Genomic DNA, 22,256 nt, shown 5'->3' with positions numbered 1-22,256 from the left:
TCCAAATCAACAACCAAGGTGCCTTGATTACAGAGGGATGATACCCAAGGGAGACTAAGCTCAAAGTTAGGTTTGAGTTCTAAACAAGTCTAAAGAGGTAAGGGGGGTGTCTTGGGTCTATATATAGGCCTACAAGACAACACATGGCGAAAAGGTACATAAGTGGGTAACTTAGGCAGTTTGGTGGGTAGTTCCCGTCGGATCCGGTCTGAGGCCGGTCAGACCGGGCCTGGGACCGGGCGGTCCGGTTGTGGAGCCGGTCGACCGGTCGCCAACCGGGCGGGTCGGTCTGGGGCCCGGTCGGACCGGACTCTGGGCCGGCTGGGCCTCCTCCTCCCTCTTCCTTCTTCTTTTCTTCTTCTTCCTTCTTCCTTCTTCCTTGCACCATGATGAATGGCTCCTCTTCCCTTCCCTCGCTTCCTTGCGCCATGGGTGTTCCTCCTCTCCGGTTCCTCGATGATTCTTGTACCTAATGATATGTAGCACACCGATATGAGGTAGCATTCCATTCAAGGTATTGACGAGGTCGAGTATCGAGAGGAAGGAGTTCACCTTGTCGCGTGTAGCGTGGTTTAGGGTTGAAGGTCCACTTGGGGGACTCTTTGGCCATGGTGTAGCGTCGACGATAGGCGGGGTTGCACTTGACGGTCTTGAGGCGGAGGTGTCCGAAAGCCACCCCGCATCATCTCCCCCCCCCCCTTGGGGAAGAGTCGTCCTCGACTCTTGTTTCTCCTCATCGAAGAGGTCGTCCATGACGGTTGTCCCAAGTAGAGTTGGGTAGTCGCGGTCGAAGAAGAACTTGGAGAAAAACCACTTGCGAAGGGAAAGCTCCAAGAGGCATTTGGCAAAAATGGGAACCAAAAGAGTGTGGGTGTATCCAACATGTGGAAAGGCAAAAATTTGTGCATGTAAGAGTTGTATGGTGTCAAAAATGTGTGGTGTAGCATTGTCCCAAACAAGTGGAACAAACAAAAGGCAAGTGTTGGCGGCAAAATTTGGGGCAAAATTGTTATGTGCAATGGCAAAGCGATGGAGACTTCGAACTTGGGAGAGTATGGTTGGCTTGAGCCGAGTATGGGTGTCCTCAAGTGTGAAAGAATCCATTGCAAATGCCAAAGATGAAATGAGAAATCCAAAGAAGAGCAACTTTTTGTGTGACATGTGGCACAAGATGCATAAGGTATCTTTCACATGTATGACATGGTCCTTGAGATTCTCGGAGTGTATGATGAAAACATCAAGGCATACAACAATCATTGTGCCAACAAGATGTTTCAAGATAAGTTGCATAAGAGGCAAAAGGGGCGACGAGGAGTTGGACCAAACCGGAAACTCGACAAGGCAAGTCGGAAACACATGAGGGCGAAGGCTTGTGGGAACATACCCTTTGGTGTGATTCTCGCGGGTTAGGTCCTTGTTGGGGTAGCTCTCAATTGCGCGTTTCGTGAGCTCATGTTCCGTAGCGGTGGAAGTTGTCATTCGGGTACCTATACACACAATGAATAGAACAAAAAGCGTGTGTGCATGGTAAAGGAACACATCATCCATCATGATGTTCCAAGGCTTGTGCACATCACCATTAGTGTCAAGCAAGGTAGTATGAAAAGCATGGCGATAGTGCAAATGGCATGAAGGTGCATGTGTGGTATGTGGGTACTCATGATCATCAAAAATGGAGAAGGCTATGGGGGCCATCTCATGGACAATGAAATAAGCATTCTTGCATACCAAGCATAAGAAAGAGCAATTGTTCACAATCTTGGATGCAATGATCATGGAATGGTGTAAACATTTGGGGCAAAGCATGCGGAACATGTTATCATTGTCATTATCATTGCAAGCAATACATGGTAAAGAGCAAGTGGTCGACATATTGCAAGCAATGGTGGAAAAATTGAAACTCTCATAGCATGGCATGGTCATGGTATCACAAACACTCAATTCCACATGATCAACAATGTTATCAAGCAAAGCATCACATGGGAAAGTGAAAGTAGCATGTGACGTAGCAAATGGGTCATCAAGATCATGCATGCATTCATGAGTCATCATGTCCACTAGTTGGATCATGGCATCACCAACACCTATGTTGTTACCTTTGTAGGCCGACTCATGTGAAGTAGGTGTGGTGGAAGTAGGAGGAACCATGTGGTCGACATGTCCATCTTGGAGCAAGCATGGTGAGATATCATCATCGTCATGCACCATGTACATCTTCTCCATGATCGGGAACTCGTCCTCCGTGGAACCTAGAGCAACATAAGAAGACACAATAGAGGGAGAGGTTAATGTGTTAGCAAATGCAATGTCCTCCATGGACCTATCTTCTACCTCTCTCAACTCACTTAGTGTATCACTCATGTCCTCCAAATGGAAGCACTCAAACTCACATATGGGGTGGAAGTCGCTCAACTCACTATCACTCTCACTCAAGTGGGCTAAGTGGCTCTCATTCTCACATGGGATTGGTACCAACTCATCAATGAAGCATAGGGGAGTAGGCTCGACTTTCTCATCTCCATGCGCCTCCTTGGTTGAAGGGAAATTCCCATGCTCAACCATCTCAACTCCATGCGCCTCCGTAGGTGAAGGGAGAATCCCATGCTCACCATGCTCAACTCCATCGCCTCCCAAGTCATCCTCAAGCGGTGGCGTCGTGGTGTAGTAGAGAGCTAGGCTCGGATCCACATCAACCTTGAGTTGACCTTGGCGATCTTCATCTTGAAGTGTGGGCGCGATAGGCATCTTGGAGACTTGTGCATTGAGCTCGTCGAAGTAGAGCTTCTTGGCGCTTGGCGTTGTGCATTGCCATGCCACGTGACCCTTGGCCTTGCACACCTCACATAGGAGATTGGGACATTCCCGTGGAGGGTGGTCTTGTTGCTTGCACTTGTAGCATCGGAGTCCATAGGCATGTGACGCGGTAGGGGCCATTGTGGTGGTGGCGCAAGAGGTAGAAGTCGCCTCATGAGGAAGGTATGCGCGATGTGCACTTGCCGTCCTTGTAGTGGTGGACACCCTATCATGGTGTTTGTCGCCTTCATGTCGAGGCTCTCGTCTTCGGGCATCATCACCATGGCTTGAGTGGTGTCGTCGAAGACTCGTGGAAGATGTTGGTCGATGGCGATCATGAAGTGGCTTGTGGCGGCGAAGCTCATGTGGTGACGTATGTCGATGACGGTCCTTGCCATGCCTAGATGATGGCTTATGCGACTTGGCATGTTGCTTGTGGCGTCTTGTGGAGCTTGGAGAAGAGTGTCGATGACGCTCATGATGGGGGCGCTCTTGATGCTCCATATGGTGTACTTGAAGTCGACGATCTTGTGCATAAGCACTCTTATGGTGGCGTCTTGTGGAGCATGGAGAAGTATGTCGATGACGCTCATGATGGGGACGCCCTTGACGATCCATATGATGGTGCCCTCGTGGAGGTCCTCCATCTTCATATGTAGCTCCATTTGCCAAGTAGGGGTATGTAGGAGCATCGTCTTTGCTCATCGTGGAGCGTATGTGAGGCTCCGCCATGGTGTCGATGTCGTACTCGTGGTGTTGCTCCACCATGTCGTCCATGAGTGGTGAGCCATTGTCGATGTAGAGCTCGTCGACGTCGTCCTCAAGGTGGTGCTCCACCATGTCATCCATGCTTGAGGAGCCATTGTCGATGTAGAGCTCCTCGATGTCGGTCATGTCGGTGATGCTCGCGGAGCCATAGTCGGTGTCGAGCTCCACATGTTCCTCCACATCCGCGGTGCTTGAAGAGGTATCCTCCTCGAAGTGCTCCGTGTACTCCTCCGTTTCTTCTTCGTCGCTATACATGTTAGCATGACAAGATCTATATGGTGTATGTTAGTGGAAGGAGACTACCTCGCACTCTTACCAAGGTAAGATAGTATTGAGGCAATCCACCAAACCGAAAGCAAGATCAAGTGTATCGGGAACACACGCAAAACCACACGCAAAAGCTAGCAAATATGGTGTTAGGCGAGTGTTGTGGAAAGCCAAAAGACGAAATCCGAAATCAAGTTTGTTGTTAAGAGTGGGTGAAGTCCAACGAAATCGAATGTCAAAGCGATGATCACTAGAAACACGGAAAAGATATGGAACACACACACGAGATGAACGGGGTTAGTGCAACCAAAAGTGAGCGGAAAAGTGTATGTATAAGTGCTCGGTGTCACACTAACACAAGGAGAGCCAAAGCTTTGGTTGCAAAGGAAGAGACAACAAGATTCACACGTGGCCTCTCTTCTCCTATCTCTCTTTGCTTAAAAGCTTTTTCTCTTTTGTATATGGCGGCACTTGCACTCGTTTGTATCTTTGGTGGCACGTGGATACTTTGTATGTATGGGCGTATGGACGTATGGATGTATGGATGTATTGTGCTACTCGCACTCTTTTTGTGTTTTGGGGCTTTTTCACACACTATGATGGTGTTAGCCTCGCTTTTGCTATCTTGCCACACGAGTGTTTGCTTGGGTGCCTTACTCAACGCGACACACACACCTCACAATGCGGGGCCACGTGCAATGTCTCGCAACACTAAACAAGCAATGCTCGATGGGATCGATCGCAAAAGGAAGAGGGGTTACAAGGTGACCTGCAAGTTATACCTGCGAAGATGGTGGTGGTGGTGGTGGTGGTGGTGTAGATCGCCGGAAGTCGAGGTCGAAGGAGGACGCGAGGAGGCGTCCGGTCTGGGGCCCGGTTGGACCGGCTCCTGGACCGGCCTGTCCGGTTGCCGCCCGGTCGACCGGGTTCTGTGCTGGCCCGTCCGGTCTGTGGCCCGGTTGACCGGGGCCGAAACCGGGTTTCGCGGGATGAAGCTTTCTCTCTCCTGTTCTTCACGAAAACCAAGCCAAATCGACCAAATCGAAGGGAAACGATGGAATTGGAGGCTAAAAGTTGGGGAAATAGTAGATCAAGCACAACAACACCAGATCCACGGACCAAAACCACTCAAAACGCAACCAAATCACAGATCGGTCAAGAGGCAATTTAGGGCTATTTTTGGGGATTTTTTTGGAAAATTTTCTAGGGACGAAATCGGGTGGGTGGGAGGTCAAATCCGCGGTAACCAAGAGCTGCTGATACCATATGATGAGGTCTAAGACCCCGTGTGTGGCCCGATCTCGCGGATTGACTTCGAAACCAAGGGGGAAGATGGGAAAACGCGAGGAACACGAAGAACACGGCGATGAACACGAGGAACTCCGAGACTCACGCACACACACAACCCGATACACCCGATGCTTACCTCCGTGGCTCGATGGACCACGCCAATAGAATCTCCGAGGAAGAGACACGCGGTAGAATTCCCCGGGGAGAGATTGGGATTGGAGAAGAAGAGCTTGGTGAGGGAGAGAGAGTATCTTGTACTAGAATCTCACTCAACAAGTTCCAAATCAACAACCAAGGTGCCTTGATTACAGAGGGATGATACCCAAGGGAGACTAAGCTCAAAGTTAGGTTTGAGTTCTAAACAAGTCTAAAGAGGTAAGGGGGGTGTCTTGGGTCTATATATAGGCCTACAAGACAACACATGGCGAAAAGGTACATAAGTGGGTAACTTAGGCAGTTTGGTGGGTAGTTCCCGTCGGATCCGGTCTGAGGCCGGTCAGACCGGGCCTGGGACCGGGCGGTCCGGTTGTGGAGCCGGTCGACCGGTCGCCAACCGGGCGGGTCGGTCTGGGGCCCGGTCGGACCGGACTCTGGGCCGGCTGGGCCTCCTCCTCCCTCTTCCTTCTTCTTTTCTTCTTCTTCCTTCTTCCTTCTTCCTTGCACCATGATGAATGGCTCCTCTTCCCTTCCCTCGCTTCCTTGCGCCATGGGTGTTCCTCCTCTCCGGTTCCTCGATGATTCTTGTACCTAATGATATGTAGCACACCGATATGAGGTAGCATTCCATTCAAGGTATTGACGAGGTCGAGTATCGAGAGGAAGGAGTTCACCTTGTCGCGTGTAGCGTGGTTTAGGGTTGAAGGTCCACTTGGGGGACTCTTTGGCCATGGTGTAGCGTCGACGATAGGCGGGGTTGCACTTGACGGTATTGAGGCGGAGGTGTCCGAAAGCCACCCCGCATCAAGGACACTCTTCATCTCACTCATATATGGCTTGTGGCGCTCACTTTCCTTTTGGTGGGTCACTCTCTCACCACTCATCTCACTAGTGATGGTAGCTTCCTTAGCCCTCGCTAAAGCCTTTGCATTGTCCGCAATTACTTGGCTAGGAGTCATTGGGCGTAGGATGAACGTCTTGTCGCCGACCTTGAAGCTATAGGCATTTGTGTAGCCATCATGGCTTGCTCTTTTGTCATATTTCCAAGGGCGACCAAGTAGCATGTGGCACACCGTCATGGGCACTACATCACAATCAACGGTGTCTTCATAGGCGCCAATCTTGAAGGATACGGAGACGGTGTGTTGTATCTTGACATTTCCATTGTCACTTAGCCATTGCACATGGTAAGGATGGGGGTGTTTCCGGAGTGTGAGGTTGAGCTTGGAGCATATTTCGGTGCTTGCAAGATTGTGGCAACTCCCTCCATCGATGATAACCTTTATTGACTTGCCATTGATTCCGGCTCTTGTTTGGAAGATGTTGCACCTTTGATCTTCATTGGGAAGTGCATGGGTTGTCAACACTTTGGTCACCACAAGGGACGGGCTTGCATCATGCACACATAGGACTTGCTCTTGGTCTTCCAAGTCATCATCTTCATGATTGGTTGCGGCTTGTACCAAGGCTTCATATTCGCCTTCACTCAAGTACTCCACATCTCCATCATCTCGAGTTATCATAACTCTTGTGTTCTTGCATTCAAAGGATTTATGTCCTTGAGCTCCACACTTGAAGCATGTGATGTTACTAGATCCCGTGGAAGCTTTGGAGGACATAGTTGATTGATCCGGCTTGAAGCTTGTTGTCTTGAAGGCACTCTTCATTTGCTTAGGAGGATCCTTGGGAGCAATAGCACTTGTGTTCTTGATGCTTGAGGAGGTATTTGTTGCATTGCGCGCGGCGAAGAAGGACTTTGTTTTTGCACTTGCTATGTCTTCTCGCACTTGGCGCTCGGCTCTTGTAGCTTGATGAAGCAATTCAACCATGTTGGTGTAAGGCAAGAATTCCACTATCCTCTTGACGGGAATGTTCAATCCATTCAAGAATCTTGCCATTATTTGCTCTTCTCGCTCGTCCACATGGGCACTCATCATGGTCATGTGCATCTCCTTGTAGTATTCCTCAACGGACTTGTAGCTTTGCTTGAGTTGGGTAAGCTTGTTGAAGAGGTCGCGTTTGTGATGGTTGGGCACAAAGCGTTTGTGCATGACTTCTTGCATCTCTTCCCATGTAGCAATGGGGTCTAGATCTTCCTTGTCACGCTTCTTGTTCACTTCTTCCCACCAAACATTTGCATACCCTTCAAACTCTAGTGATGCCATGGCCACTTTCTTTGCTTCGGAGAAGTTGTGTATGCGGAATATCTTGTCAACCTTGAGAACCCAAGAGAGGTATGCATCGGGGTCTTCTTCTCCGTGGAATTTGGGCATGGTGAACTTGAGCTTCCCAAAGATTTCCTCTTCATTGCGGTCATTGCGCCTAGGAGTTGGTCTTTCTTCACCAATATCTTGACGTTGTTGAGGTGGATGTTGTGGACCTTGAGCATCTCTATTGTTGTTGCTATCTTGTTGACGAGGAGGTGGTCTTCCATGACCTTCATCTTGATCATCATTGTTGTGGCGTCGTCGAGGCATCACACTTTCTTCACTTGATGCTTGGTGATGACTTGATTCTTCATTTCGTGCCCTTGGAGGAGGTCTTCTAGCATGAGGGCGATCATCATGATGGCGGCGATTATCTTGACCTTGAGGGCGTTGAGGATGAACAACATTGATGATTTGGCGCTCTTGGCGCGCTTGCCTCGCTTCTTCATCATGAAGGAAGTTGTCTTCTAGCTTGAGCTTCTTGTGCTTGTTGTTGCCGCTCTTATTCTTCAAGTGCTTGTTGTTCATTGCGGAGGCGCTCTTGTTCCCTTGCTCGAACTAGCTCTTGATCATGGCGAAGGCGTTCTTGCTCTTGTTGGAATTGAGCATTGAGATTCTCTTGGTCAATGCGCTCTTCTTCATGGCGTTGACGCTCTTGGACAAGTCGAAGTCGAGCTTGCTCCGCTTCTTGAGCTTGTTGGTGAAGCACTTGGACATCCACATTATGGTGGCGTGGGTCTTCATTAGAATCATGGCGAGATGGTGTAGGAGCTCTTGACCTTGAGCTATGAGAGCGCGAAGACCTTGAGTGGTGTCTTCTTTCTTCTTGACGGTTGAGTGTGTGGAGGATATTGTCCAACGCCGTCTTCATTTCCCTTGTCTCTTGACCTTGTATGGCAAGTGTGGCCTTCAACTCATTGCCTTGAGTTTCAATCTTCTCATTGAGGTCTTGAACTTGATTGTTGAGGTCATTCCTTTGCACTTGAGCTCTTTCTTCATAGCGGACATTGGTATCCTTGAGCATGGCTTCAAATTGATTTAGCTTGGCGTGGACGGCTTGAGTAGCTATCCAATGTTGGTGTCGCGTCATCGGTAGTTGGTTCCCTTCTCCACTAGACATGGTTACAACTAAAACAAGAACTATGTGGTGGGTGGTTAGGAAAGACTACCAAGAAAGTCAAAACTTGCAAACCAAAATCGAAAAGGTGTTTCAAGACGGAGGGAAACCGATATGTATGCACACACACAAAAACAAAAACTCTATATGGTGTTAGGTATGGATGTGGAAAGCCAAATGGAAGAACCAAACGAAAAGTCTATTGTCAAAAGTGGGTAAGATCCAAAAGTCACAAGTCAAAGGCGGTGATCACAAAAGGCATACACAATGAGGAACACACGCGTGGGACAAAATGGGGTTAGCGCGACTTGGAAAATGAGCAAGAACAAAATGGTCCTAACGAAGACTACTAGCTCGGTGTCACGCCAACACAAGAGAGACCGTGGCTTGGTTGCAAAATTGAGAAGCAACAAGATTTGTGCAAGACGCCTCTCTTCTCTTTTCTCTCTTTTGCTTAAAAGCTTTGGACTCTTTTGTGTATAGGTGTCACTCACACACTTTTTCTTTTTCTTTTTGTATTTTTCTTTTTCTTTTTTTCTCACTATGTAAGGATACTACTATCTATGTAAGTATATCACACTTCTTTTTCTTATCTTTTCACACGAGCTTGCTTCGAAGCTTTGTTCAACACACGCACACCCTCACGGTCGGGACGCTTGCGCAATGCTTCGCAACACTAGAAAGCCACTCTCGATGGGAAAGGTACGCAAAAGAGGCTAGGGCTACAAGTTAGGAGCAAGTTATACCACTTGATGATGGTGGCCGACGATCTTGAACTTGCTATGGTGGAGGTGTCAAATGAACCGCTTGGATCCTCGGGGTGCCGTCGTCGTTGTCGATGTTGCGGAAGCTTTGTGGTAGCTGAAATGGCACTCAAACCGAAGTCCAAACACAAGGGGGTTAGTACCAAAACGAAAAACGAAGGTTGCTCTCAAAATTTCGGCTAGGCGGAACTTCCGGTCCTGAGGGGCGAAACTTCCGGTCCGGGGGTGGACCTTCCGGTCCTTCCGGGCGGAACTTCCGGTCGCAATCAGATCTGCGGGCAGTTCATCGATTTGGGCGGAAATCCGGGCCGAAATCCTTCGAATTCGAGGAAAATTTGGCACTAGAAGCTGTGGGAAGGTGGGGGAATTGCAGATCAACACCAAAGGCAAGTTTCTATTGGAGCAAAACCACAAATAACTCAACAAATCGAGAGATCGATCCAAGGCCAATTTGGGGCTATTTTTTGGGAAAAAAAATTGGAATTTTTTTTGGGCGAAATTGGTGGAATTGGGGGATGTGGGGGTCAAATCCGTGGCAGCCAAAGAGCTGCTGATACCATATGATGTGGACTAAGTCCAAGGATGTGCCCGATCTTCACGGATTTGGGTGGAACTCGTGGGGGTAGGTGGATGAACGCGATGAACACGAAGAACGCGAGGGGGAATCGTGGGGATACAACACACACACGCACACAAACCGGTTTTCCCTCGTAGGCCCGATACACCTACTCGATAGAGGTTGCGAGAAAAGACCTTCCGGTAGAAGTCCCGCAAAGAGATCGACAAATCGAAGCTCGCAAGATCTAGAAGGGTGAAAAGACCGGAAGGTTGATAGAAGTGCAAGCAAAAGACCAAATAGGTAGAAGTGCAAGCAAAAGATCAAACAAACGGTAGAAGTCACCAAAGAGATCTTGACAAGTCGATAAGGAGCCCGGGTGGGTACAAGATCAAAGATCTAGGTAGGGTTCCCACAAGGGTGAGCTAAGCTCAGGTTTAATTTCACATCAAGTCTAATCTCAGATCTGAGCCAACTAGGCTATTTATAGTAGGTGGGGCGAAGGGATAAGTTACAACTAAAAGTGATGTTGTGCTGAAGTTCGATGGGGCGGAAGTTCCGGTCAACTTGGGCGGAAGTTCCGGTCAGGGGCGGAAGTTCCGGTCTGGAGGGGCGGAAGTTCCGGTCGGGGCGGAAGTTCCGGTCAAGTTCCGGCCTTGTTCCAGAATTGCGCGATTGTCCCGCAGTAACATCCAGTAAGGTTTTCGCCGACTTTCGGAACTTGGGCGGAACTTGGGCGGAAGTTCCGGTGGGCGGACGTTCCGGTCCCTCGGGGCGGAAGTTCCGGCCTGATCCATTTCGCTGGGCGCTGGGGCGGAAGTTCCGGCCTGGCAGCTGTAGCTCCAACTTCGTCATTTCCAGCTCTCTCTCCATTTGCTTGGTCTTCATGGCTCGCTTCTTGGTCGATGTACCTGATTGAACATAGGGTATTGGCATGAAGTAGCAAGCCATCCAAAGGGGTGTCCAAAGCATACATGGAGAGGAGCGAATTCACCTCTTGGTGTAGGGCTTGGGCTCTAGCTCGCGTCATTGGACCACGAGGAGGGCTTGTCGGTCTTGATGTAGTATCGACCTTGGGTAGGGCTACATCACACGAGCTCGAGCCCAAGCCCTACGCCAAGAGGTGAATTCGCTCCTCTCCACGTACTCCTTTGACACCCCTTTGGATGGCTTGCTACTTCATGCCAATACCCTATGTTCAATCAGGTACATCGACCAAGAAGCGAGCCATGAAGACCAAGCCAATGGAGAGAGAGCTGGAAATGACGAAGATGGAGCTACAGCTGCTGTGCCGGAACTTCCGCCCTCCAGACCGGAACTTCCGCCAGATGCCCTCCGGATGCTCTCCGCATGCCTTCCAGCCGCCCAAAAATGGATCAGGCCGGAACTTCCGCCCCGAGGGACCGGAACTTCCGCCCACCGGAACTTCCGCCCAAGTTCCGCCCAAGTTCCGAAAGTCGGCAAAATCCTTACTGGATGTTACTGCGGGACAATGGCGCAATTCCGGAACAAGGCCGGAACTTGGCCGGAACTTCCGCCCCGACCGGAACTTCCGCCCCTCCAGACCGGAACTTCCGCCCCTGGCCGAAACTTCTGCCCAAGTTGACCGGAACTTCCGCCCCATCGAACTTCAGCACAACAGCACTTTTAGTTGTAACTTATCCCTTCGCCCCACCTACTATAAATAGCCTTTTGGCTCAGATCTGAGATTAGACTTGATGTGAAATTAAACCTGAGCTTAGCTCACCCTTGTGGGAACCCTACCTAGATCTATGATCTTGTACCCACCCGGGCTCCTTATCGACTTGTCAAGATCTCTTTGGTGACTTCTACCGTTTGTTTGATCTTTTGCTTGCACTTCTACCTATTTGGTCTTTTGCTTGCACTTCTATCAACCTTCTGGTCTTTTCACCCTTCTAGATCTTGCGAGCTTCGATTTGTCGATCTCTTTGCGGGACTTCTACCGGAAGGTCTTTTCTCGCAACCTCTATCGAGTAGGTGTATCGGGCCTACGAGGGAAAACCGGTTTGTGTGCGTGTGTGTGTTGTATCCCCACGATTCCCCCTCGCGTTCTTCGTGTTCATCGCGTTCATCCACCTACCCCCACGAGTTCCACCCAAATCCGTGAAGATCGGGCACATCCTTGGACTTAGTCCACATCATATGGTATCAGCAGCTCTTTGGTTGCCACGGATTTGACCCCCACATCCCCCAATTCCACCAATTTCGCCCAAAAAAATTTCCAAAAAATTTCCCCAAAAAATAGCCCCAAATTGGCCTTGGATCGATCTCTCGATTTGTTGAGTTATTTGTGGTTTTGCTCCAATAGAAACTTGTCTTTGGTGTTGATCTGCAATTCCCCCACCTTCCCACAGCTTCTAGTGCCAAATTTTCCTCGAATTCGAAGGATTTCGGCCCGGATTTCCGCCCAAATCGACGAATAGCCCGCAGATCTGATTGCGACCGGAAGTTCCGCCCGGAAGGACCGGAAGTTCTGCCCGGGACCGGAAGTTCCGCCCCTCAGGACCGGAAGTTCCGCCTGGCCGAAATTTTGATAGCAACCTTCGTTTTTCGTTTTGGTACTAACCCCCTTGTGTTTGGACTTCGGTTTGAGTGTCATTTCAGCTACCACAAAGCTTCCGCAACATCGACAACGACGACGGCACCCCGAGGATCCAAGCGGTTCATTTGACACCTCCACCATAGCAAGTTCAAGATCGTCGGCCACCATCATCAAGTGGTATAACTTGCTCCTAACTTGTAGCCCTAGCCTCTTTTGCGTACCTTTCCTATCGAGAGTGGCTTTCTAGTGTTGCGAAGCATTGCGCAAGCGTCCCGACTGTGAGGGTGTGCGTGTGTTGAGCAAAGCTTTGAAGCAAGCTCGTGTGAAAAGATAAGCAAAAGAGTGTGGCATACTTACATAGATAGTAGTATCCTTACATAGTGAGAAAAAGAAAAAGAAAAATACAAAAAGAGAAAAAGAAAAAAAGAAAAAGTGTGTGAGTGACACCTATACACAAAAGAGTCCAAAGCTTTTAAGCAAAAGAGAGAAAAGAGAAGAGAGGCGTCTTGCGCAAATCTTGTTGCTTCTTGATTTTGCAACCAAGCCACGGTCTCTCTTGTGTTGGCGTGACACCGAGCTAGTAGTCTTCGTTAGGACCATTTTGTTCTTGCTCATTTTCCAAGTCGCGCTAACCCCATTTTGTCCCACGCGTGTGTTCCTCATTGTGTATGCCTTTTGTGATCACCGCCTTTGACTTGTGACTTTTGGATCTTACCCACTTTTGACAATAGACTTTTCGTTTGGTTCTTCCATTTGGCTTTCCACATCCATACCTAACACCATATAGAGTTTGTGTTTTTGTGTGTGCATACATATCGGTTTCCCTCCGTCTTGAAACACCTTTTCGATTTTGGTTTGCAAGTTTTGACATTCTTGGTAGTCTTTCCTAACCACCCACCACATAGTTCTTGTTTTAGTAGTAACCATGTCTAGTGGAGAAGGGAACCAACTACCGATGACGCGGCACCAACATTGGATAGCTACTCAAGCCGTCCACGCCAAGCTAAATCAATTTGAAGCCATGCTCAAGGATACCAATGTCCGCTATGAAGAACGAGCTCAAGTGCAAAGGAATGACCTCAACAATCAAGTGCAAGACCTCAATGAGAAGATTGAAACTCAAGGCAATGAGTTGAAGGCCACACTTGCCATACAAGCTCAAGAGACAAGGGAAATGAAGACGGCGTTGGACCATATCCTCCACACACTCAATCGTCAAGAGGAAAGAAGACACCACTCAAGGTCTTCACGCTCTCATAGCTCAAGGTCAAGAGCTCCTACACCGTCTCGCCATGATTCTAATGAAGACCCACGCCACCATAATGTGGATGTCCAAGTGCTTCACCAACAAGCTCAAGAAGCGGAGCAAGTTCGACTTCGACTTGTCCAAGAGCGTCAACGCCTTGAAGAAGAGCGCCTTCACCAAGAGAATCTCAATGCTCAATTCCAACAAGAGCAAGAACGCATCCGCCATGATCAAGAGCTAGTTCGAGCAAGGGAACAAGAGCGCCTCCGCAATGAACAACAAGCACTTGAAGAACAAGAGCGGCAACAACAAGCACAAGAAGCTCAAACTAGAAGACAACGCCTTCATGATGAAGAAGCGAGGCAAGCGCGCCAAGAGCGCCAAATCATCAATGTTGTTCATCCTCAACGCCCTCAATGTCAAGATAATCGCCGCCATCATGATGATCGCCCTCATGCTAGAAGACCTCCTCCAAGGGCACGAAATGAAGAATCAAGTCATCACCAAGCATCAAGTGAAGAAAGTGTGATGCCTCGACGACGCCACAACAATGATGATCAAGATGAAGGTCATGGAAGACCACCTCCTCATCAACAACATAGCAACAACAATAGAGATGCTCAAGGTCCACAACATCCACCTCAACAACATCAAGATATTGGTGAAGAAAGACCACCTCCTAGGTGCAATGACCGCAATGAAGAGGAAATCTTTGGGAAGCTCAAGTTCACCATGCCCAAATTCCACGGAGAAGAAGACCCCGATGCATACCTCTCTTGGGTTCTCAAGGTTGACAAGATATTCCGCATACACAACTTCTCTGAAGCAAAGAAAGTGGCCATGGCATCACTAGAGTTTGAAGGGTATGCAAATGTTTGGTGGGAAGAAGTGAACAAGAAGCGTGACAAGGAAGATCTAGACCCCATTGCTACATGGGAAGAGATGCAAGAAGTCATGCACAAACGCTTTGTGCCCAACCATCACAAACGCGACCTCTTCAACAAGCTTACCCAACTCAAGCAAAGCTACAAGTCCGTTGAGGAGTACTACAAGGAGATGCACATGACCATGATGAGTGCCCATGTGGACGAGCGAGAAGAGCAAACAATGGCAAGATTCTTGAATGGATTGAACATTCCCGTCAAGAGGATAGTGGAATTCTTGCCTTACACCAACATGGTTGAATTGCTTCATCAAGCTACAAGAGCCGAGCGCCAAGTGCGAGAAGACATAGCAAGTGCAAAAACAAAGTCCTTCTTCGCCGCGCGCAATGCAACAAATACCTCCTCAAGCATCAAGAACACAAGTGCTATTGCTCCCAAGGATCCTCCTAAGCAAATGAAGAGTGCCTTCAAGACAACAAGCTTCAAGCCGGATCAATCAACTATGTCCTCCAAAGCTTCCACGGGATCTAGTAACATCACATGCTTCAAGTGTGGAGCTCAAGGACATAAATCCTTTGAATGCAAGAACACAAGAGTTATGATAACTCGAGATGATGGAGATGTGGAGTACTTGAGTGAAGGCGAATATGAAGCCTTGGTACAAGCCGCAACCAATCATGAAGATGATGACTTGGAAGACCAAGAGCAAGTCCTATGTGTGCATGATGCAAGCCCGTCCCTTGTGGTGACCAAAGTGTTGACAACCCATGCACTTCCCAATGAAGACCAAAGGTGCAACATCTTCCAAACAAGAGCCGGAATCAATGGCAAGTCAATAAAGGTTATCATCGATGGAGGGAGTTGCCACAATCTTGCAAGCACCGAACTATGCTCCAAGCTCAACCTCACACTCCGGAAACACCCCCATCCTTACCATGTGCAATGGCTAAGTGACAATGGAAATGTCAAGATACAACACACCGTCTCCGTATCCTTCAAGATTGGCGCCTATGAAGACATCGTTGATTGTGATGTAGTGCCCATGACGGTGTGCCACATGCTACTTGGTCGCCCTTGGCAATATGACAAAAGAGCAAGCCATGATGGCTACACAAATGCCTATAGCTTCAAGGTCGGCGACAAGATGTTCATCCCACGCCCAATGACTCCTAGCCAAGTAATTGCGGACAATGCAAAGGCTTTAGCGAGGGCTAAGGAAGCTACCATCACTAATGAGATGAGTGGTGAGAGAGTGACCCACCAAAACGAAAGTGAGCGCCACAAGCCATATATGAGTGAGATGAAGAGTGTCCTCATAGCTACCAAGAGTGAGATGAGAGAATTGCACCACAACCCATCCACCATATTACACTACGTGCTCATTTGCAAGGGACCATCCTCAGAGACTAACAACTTAACAACACTTCCTTCGTCTTTGTTGTCTCTTTTGAAGGAGTTCCAAGATGTCTTCCCCGACGAGCTTCCTCATGGACTACCACCGCTTCGAGAGATTGAGCACCGCATCGACCTCATACCCGGCGCTCCTCTACCAAACAGCGCCGCCTACCGCACCAACCCCGAAGACACAAAGGAGATCCAACGACAAATACAAGACCTCCTCGAAAAAGGGTATGTTCGTGAAAGCTTAAGCCCTTGTGCGGTTCCCGTGATTCTTGTTCCTAAACCGGATGAGATGCAACGAATGTGTATGGATTGTCGCCCCATCAATGCCATTACCGTTCGCTACCGCCATCCCATTCCGTGTTTAGATGACATGCTTGATGAATTGAGCGGTGCCACGATTTTCTCTAAGATTGATTTGCATAGTGGCTACCATCAAATCCGCATGGCAATAGGTGATGAATGGAAGATGGCATTCAAGACCAAACTTGGTCTCTATGAATGGCTTGTCATGCCATTTGGCCTTTCAAATGCTCCATCTACTTTCATGCGACTCATGAATCACATCTTACGTCCTCTCATTGGCAAGAGTGTGGTTGTCTATTTCGATGATATTCTCATTTATAGCAAAAACCTCGAGGACCATGTGCAACATGTGAGAGAGGTCCTGTGCATCTTGCGTCATGAAAAGCTTTATGCTAACCTCCCCAAGTGCACCTTTGCCCAAAACAAGTTGGTTTTTCTTGGCTTTGTGGTTTCCGCTAATGGTATTGAAGTTGATTCTTCTAAGGTTGAGGCCATCCACAATTGGCCCACTCCTACCAATGTTGCTCAAGTCCGAAGTTTCCATGGACTTGCCGGTTTTTACCGCCGCTTTGTGAAAGATTTTAGCACCATTGCTTGCCCTTTGAATGAGCTTACCAAGAAGAATGTTCCGTTTGTTTGGGGCAAGGCCCAACAAAATGCTTTTGATGAGTTGAAGAAACGCCTTACCGAGGCACCACTCCTTGTTCTTCCAAACTTTTCCAAAACTTTTGAGATTGAGTGCGATGCAAGTGGACTCGGTATTGGTGGAGTGCTTATGCAAGATGGAAAACCCGTGGCATACTATAGCGAGAAGTTAGATGGCGCACGCCTCAACTATCCTATATATGACAAGGAACTTTACGCTTTGGTTCGTGTTCTTGAAGTTTGGCAACACTATCTTTGGCCAAAAGAGTTTATTATCCACTCCGACCATGAGTCTTTGAAATATTTGAAAAGTCAACACAATTTGAACAAAAGACATGCAAAGTGGGTTGAGTTCATTGAGTCCTTTCCATATGTGATCAAATACAAGAAGGGCAAGGACAATGTTGTGGCGGATGCTCTTTCCCGCAAACTCACCCTCTTACTCACTCGCTTGGATATTAGTGTTTTGGGTCTTGATGAAATCAAAGATTTATATGCTTCCGATGCTTTCTTTGGCCCAATCTTTGCAAAGTGTTCTAGTGAGAAGGGCATCGATGATTTCTATTTGCACCAAGGATTCTTGTTCAAGGGCAACAAACTTTGTATTCCTATGTCTTCGCTTCGCCTTTTGCTCTTACAAGAATCGCATGGTGGTGGTCTTATGGGACACTTTGGACGAGAGAAGACATATGCCATGCTCTCCACTCACTATTATTGGCCAAGAATGTACCGCGACGTGGAGCGCCTTTGCCGACGGTGTACAACATGCTTACAAGCTAAGTCTACCTCCAACCCTTATGGTCTTTACACTCCATTGCCTATTCCATATGCACCATGGACCGATATTAGCATGGATTTCGTTCTAGGCTTGCCTCGCACTAAGCATGGTCATGATTCTATATTTGTGGTAGTGGATAGATTCTCTAAGATGGCTCATTTCATACCTTGCCATAAGAGCGACGATGCTTCACACATTGCTTCATTGTTTTTCAGGGAAATTGTTCGCCTACATGGAGTACCGCAAAGCATTGTGTCGGATCGAGACGTCAAGTTCATGAGTTATCTTTGGAAGTCGCTCATGGCAAAGTTTGGAGTGAAGCTCTTATTCTCATCATCCTCGCACCCGCAAACGGACGGCCAAACGGAAGTGGTCAATAGAAGCCTATCCTCTCTTCTACGCATCCTCGTGAAGAAAAACTTGAAGTCATGGGAAGAGTGCCTTCCACACGCGGAGTTCGCCTACAACCGCGCCAAGCACTCGACAACATCAAGGAGTCCCTTCATGGTCGTCTACGGGTTTGAGCCGCTCACGGCACTCGACATACTGCCACTTCCACTTCATGAGCGGACAAACATGGACTTCGACAAGCGCACCGCCGCCGTGAAGAAGCTACATGAAGATACAAGGGCAACAATCGAGCAACAAGTTCTTCGTCAAGCAACACGCCTCAACATGAAGAAAAAGGCACGGATCTTCAATGAAGGGGACCTAGTGTGGATACATCTTCGCAAGGACCGTTTCCCTCAAGAAAGAAACTCCAAGCTCAAGCCCCGAGGTGATGGTCCCTTCAAGGTCCTCAAGCGAATCAATGACAACGCCTACGTCATCGACATACCAACATCCAAGTACTTGGTGAGCAACACATTCAATGTGTCCGACCTCTCGCCATACCATGAAGATGAAGAGACGTTAGAGTCGAGGACGACTCTTTCCCAAGGGGGGGGAGATGATACGGGGTGGCCTTCGGACACCACCGCCTCAAGACCGACAAGCCCTCCTCGTGGTCCAATGACACGAGCTCGAGCCCAAGCCCTACGCCAAGAGGTGAATTCGCTCCTCTCCATGTACTCCTTTGACACCCCTTTGGATGGCTTGCTACTTCATGCCAATACCCTATGTTCAATCAGGTACATCGACCAAGAAGCGAGCCATGAAGACCAAGCCAATGGAGAGAGAGCTGGAAATGACGAAGATGGAGCTACAGCTGCCAGGCCGGAACTTCCGCCCTCCAGGACCGGAACTTCCGCCCAGATGCCCTCCAGATGCTCTCCAGAGGCCTTCCAGCGCCCAGCAAAATGGATCAGGCCGGAACTTCCGCCCCGAGGGACCGGAACTTCCGCCCACCGGAACTTCCGCCCAAGTTCCGAAAGTCAGCGAAAACCTTACTGGATGTTACTGCGGGACAATGGCGCAATTCCGGAACAAGGCCGGAACTTGGCCGGAACTTCCGCCCCGACCGGAACTTCCGCCCCTCCAGACCGGAACTTCCGCCCCTGGCCGGAACTTCCGCCCAAGTTGACCGGAACTTCCGCCCCATCGAACTTCAGCACAACAGCACTTTTAGTTGTAACTTATCCCTTCGCCCCACCTACTATAAATAGCCTTATTGGCTCAGATCTGAGATTAGACTTGATGTGAAATTAAACCTGAGCTTAGCTCACCCTTGTGGGAACCCTACCTAGATCTATGATCTTGTACCCACCCGGGCTCCTTATCGACTTGTCAAGATCTCTTTGGTGACTTCTACCGTTTGTTTGATCTTTTGCTTGCACTTCTACCTATTTGGTCTTTTGCTTGCACTTCTATCAACCTTCCGGTCTTTTCACCCTTCTAGATCTTGCGAGCTTCGATTTGTCGATCTCTTTGCGGGACTTCTACCGGAAGGTCTTTTCTCGCAACCTCTATCGAGTAGGTGTATCGGGCCTACGAGGGAAAACCGGTTTGTGTGCGTGTGTGTGTTGTATCCCCATGATTCCTCCTCGCGTTCTTCGTGTTCATCGCGTTCATCCACCTACCCCCACGAGTTCCACCCAAATCCGTGAAGATCGGGCACATCCTTGGACTTAGTCCACATCAAGAGTCCTCCGGGAGATGATTCCCCTCTCCGGCAGGGTGCCGGAGGCAATCTGATGAGGACATCCCTACCTCACTACTACCTCCGTCATTGCAAGATGAAGATGAAGCTGTGAAGCTCAAGTCCAATGAAGTTAGGATTGGACCAATGACACGAGCTCGTGCGAAGCTACTTAAACAACAGGTGAACTTGTTCCTAAACGATACTTTGATTGACGAGAATTTTATACTACCTAAGTCGTATTACTTATGTATGATCAGGTATGAGGAGGAACCAAGCATCGCACGAGGAGAAGAGGAGCAGCTGGACAAGAAGCTGGACGTGAAGCTGGACATGGAGCCGGACGTGAAGCCATCCCATGGACGCGCGAGGGAGGAGCGGGAGGCATGCGCGAGAGGAGGAGTTCTTCAGGCCGGTCCCAGGCCCGGTCAGACCGGCCCTGGCGCCGGGCCACCCGGTCACCAACCGGATTTTGAACCGGTGCCATCCGGGCCACATCCAGGGAACACGGACCCTTCGTCCGGTTTCCGCCCGGTCACAGACCCGGTCTAGGACCGGACCTCCCGGTCCCAGGCCCGGTTGACCGGCCCCCAGACCGGCCGAGTCCGAGTCTGTCTCGACCAGATCTATTCTGGGTCGGTTATTTCCGTACTTTTTCGACCTGAGGTCGTCCCGAACGCCTATATAAGTCCCTGGGACGCCCCCAAAGTTGCTTTAGACCACGTTTAAGATAAACCCTAGTTCTTAGTTGTTTGCTCTGCAAAACTATTGAATACTACTCTCCAATTCGCATCGATCTGGAGTTTTATGCTACTGAAAGTTTGTGTGTGATCTGTTGTTCCATTGGGGATTAGAAGATTGCAATTTACCGCTTCGTGGTCGGCGGCTACGTGCGCAAGTGTGTGGAGTTGCGAATATCTTGCAGGGTTGAGAGCTGTTGCATTGGCATCAGGAATCAATCGAGAGACTTCGTCGGCGTCATACAAGTTATCCTCTTCATCATCATCGATTTCATCCGCTGCTACCATCGTGTGTTCATCACCACTGTCGCTTACTGAGAAGATCGGGCAACCCCATATCATCTTGGTATCAGATTTCCAGTTTTCCTCGGTAAGCCATCCACAATCCACCCCATAGTTGAGTTGTGAGTGTTTTCCTATCCAGAAAAAGCCATAAAAAGTTAGGGTTAGGGTTTGCCATAGCCTTAGCTTGCACTAATTTCGAGTTTTAGTTGCTTTTCGTAGTTGTTTTTGCGTATCTTTATCTTTCTTATAGTAGAATTGTTAGGGTTTGTGTTTTCTTTATCATCTAGTTTATCATAGTGTGTCAGTTTTTGTTACTCCGAGTCCACATAGCGTACAGTGTGCTTGTTCCCAACCATAGACACAGCCTATCGATATAAAGTGACTAGGAACTTCCCCAGAAGAGACTAGTTTTACCGCTCGACAGCTGCTAGTTTGGGTTTTGGTGCTTTGCAATTTCTTTTGGCCGTGTTATCAAGGAGTTGTGTCAAAAAAAAAAAAAAAGAGAAAATTGAAAAGAAGCAACAAAAAAAAAAAAAAAAAGAGCTACATAGCTGCGTGTGTTCTACAAATAGAAAATCCAAAAAGAAAAGTGTTGTGCTAGTTGAATCAAGTGAAGGCCTAAGTTTACTTTACTGCACCCGTAGTTGAGCAATCTTGTGCCTGTCTCGTTGAGCTTTGCTAGCGTCTCTCGTGTGCATTGCAACCATTCCCACATATAGTTGCATTGCCCCATTATATCGCCTTGTGTGAGTATCATTTGGTTGTCTACGGTCAGCGCTAGAGCTTGTTATTGGTGCAAATAGGTAGCCCACCTACAGCCCCACATATATCCTGCTTTGTCGTGTGATTTGTTCTTATACCCTTGATATTCGCTTCGCTACATCCGTGCACTAGTCCGTCAATCCAAGTTGGTAAGCAATACTAATTCACTTTGGAGCGGTAAGATTTACCTTTCTTATCAGTTTTGAGTGAGTTGTGAGCGTACCACCAAAGAACTTTGTTTAGTGCACTAACCTACTAATCATGTCTTCTACCGAGAATGTTGATGTGATGCAGAAAAAGGACGCCGCTACACCAGTTACTTGGCGTGAATTTGAGGCACTTCGTGATCACATGCAACGTGAAATACGAGTTGCTAGTGATGTGTTGGACAAGGATATTCAGAGTGTTCACTTGAAGGTCGATGAGACTACTACAGCGGTTAACACCGTTCAAACATCGGTGACGACTCTTCAAGCATCTATACAAGCTTTGACAACCGCCGTTGGTGAGATACGTACCATGGTGCAACAACAACCACCACCTGATGAAGATGGCAGTGTGCAAGGTGACAATGCTGAAGCTGCTAATGCTCAAGGGCGTGGTGTTGGTCGTGGTCTTGGACGTGGCGTTGGTGATGCGTTCCGTGGTCGT

This window comes from Lolium perenne, chromosome 1, assembly GCF_019359855.2.
Source record: "Lolium perenne isolate Kyuss_39 chromosome 1, Kyuss_2.0, whole genome shotgun sequence".
NCBI lineage: Eukaryota > Viridiplantae > Streptophyta > Magnoliopsida > Poales > Poaceae > Lolium > Lolium perenne.
The sequence above is the reverse complement of the archived record's forward strand: the minus strand, read 5'-3'. Positions refer to the sequence as shown.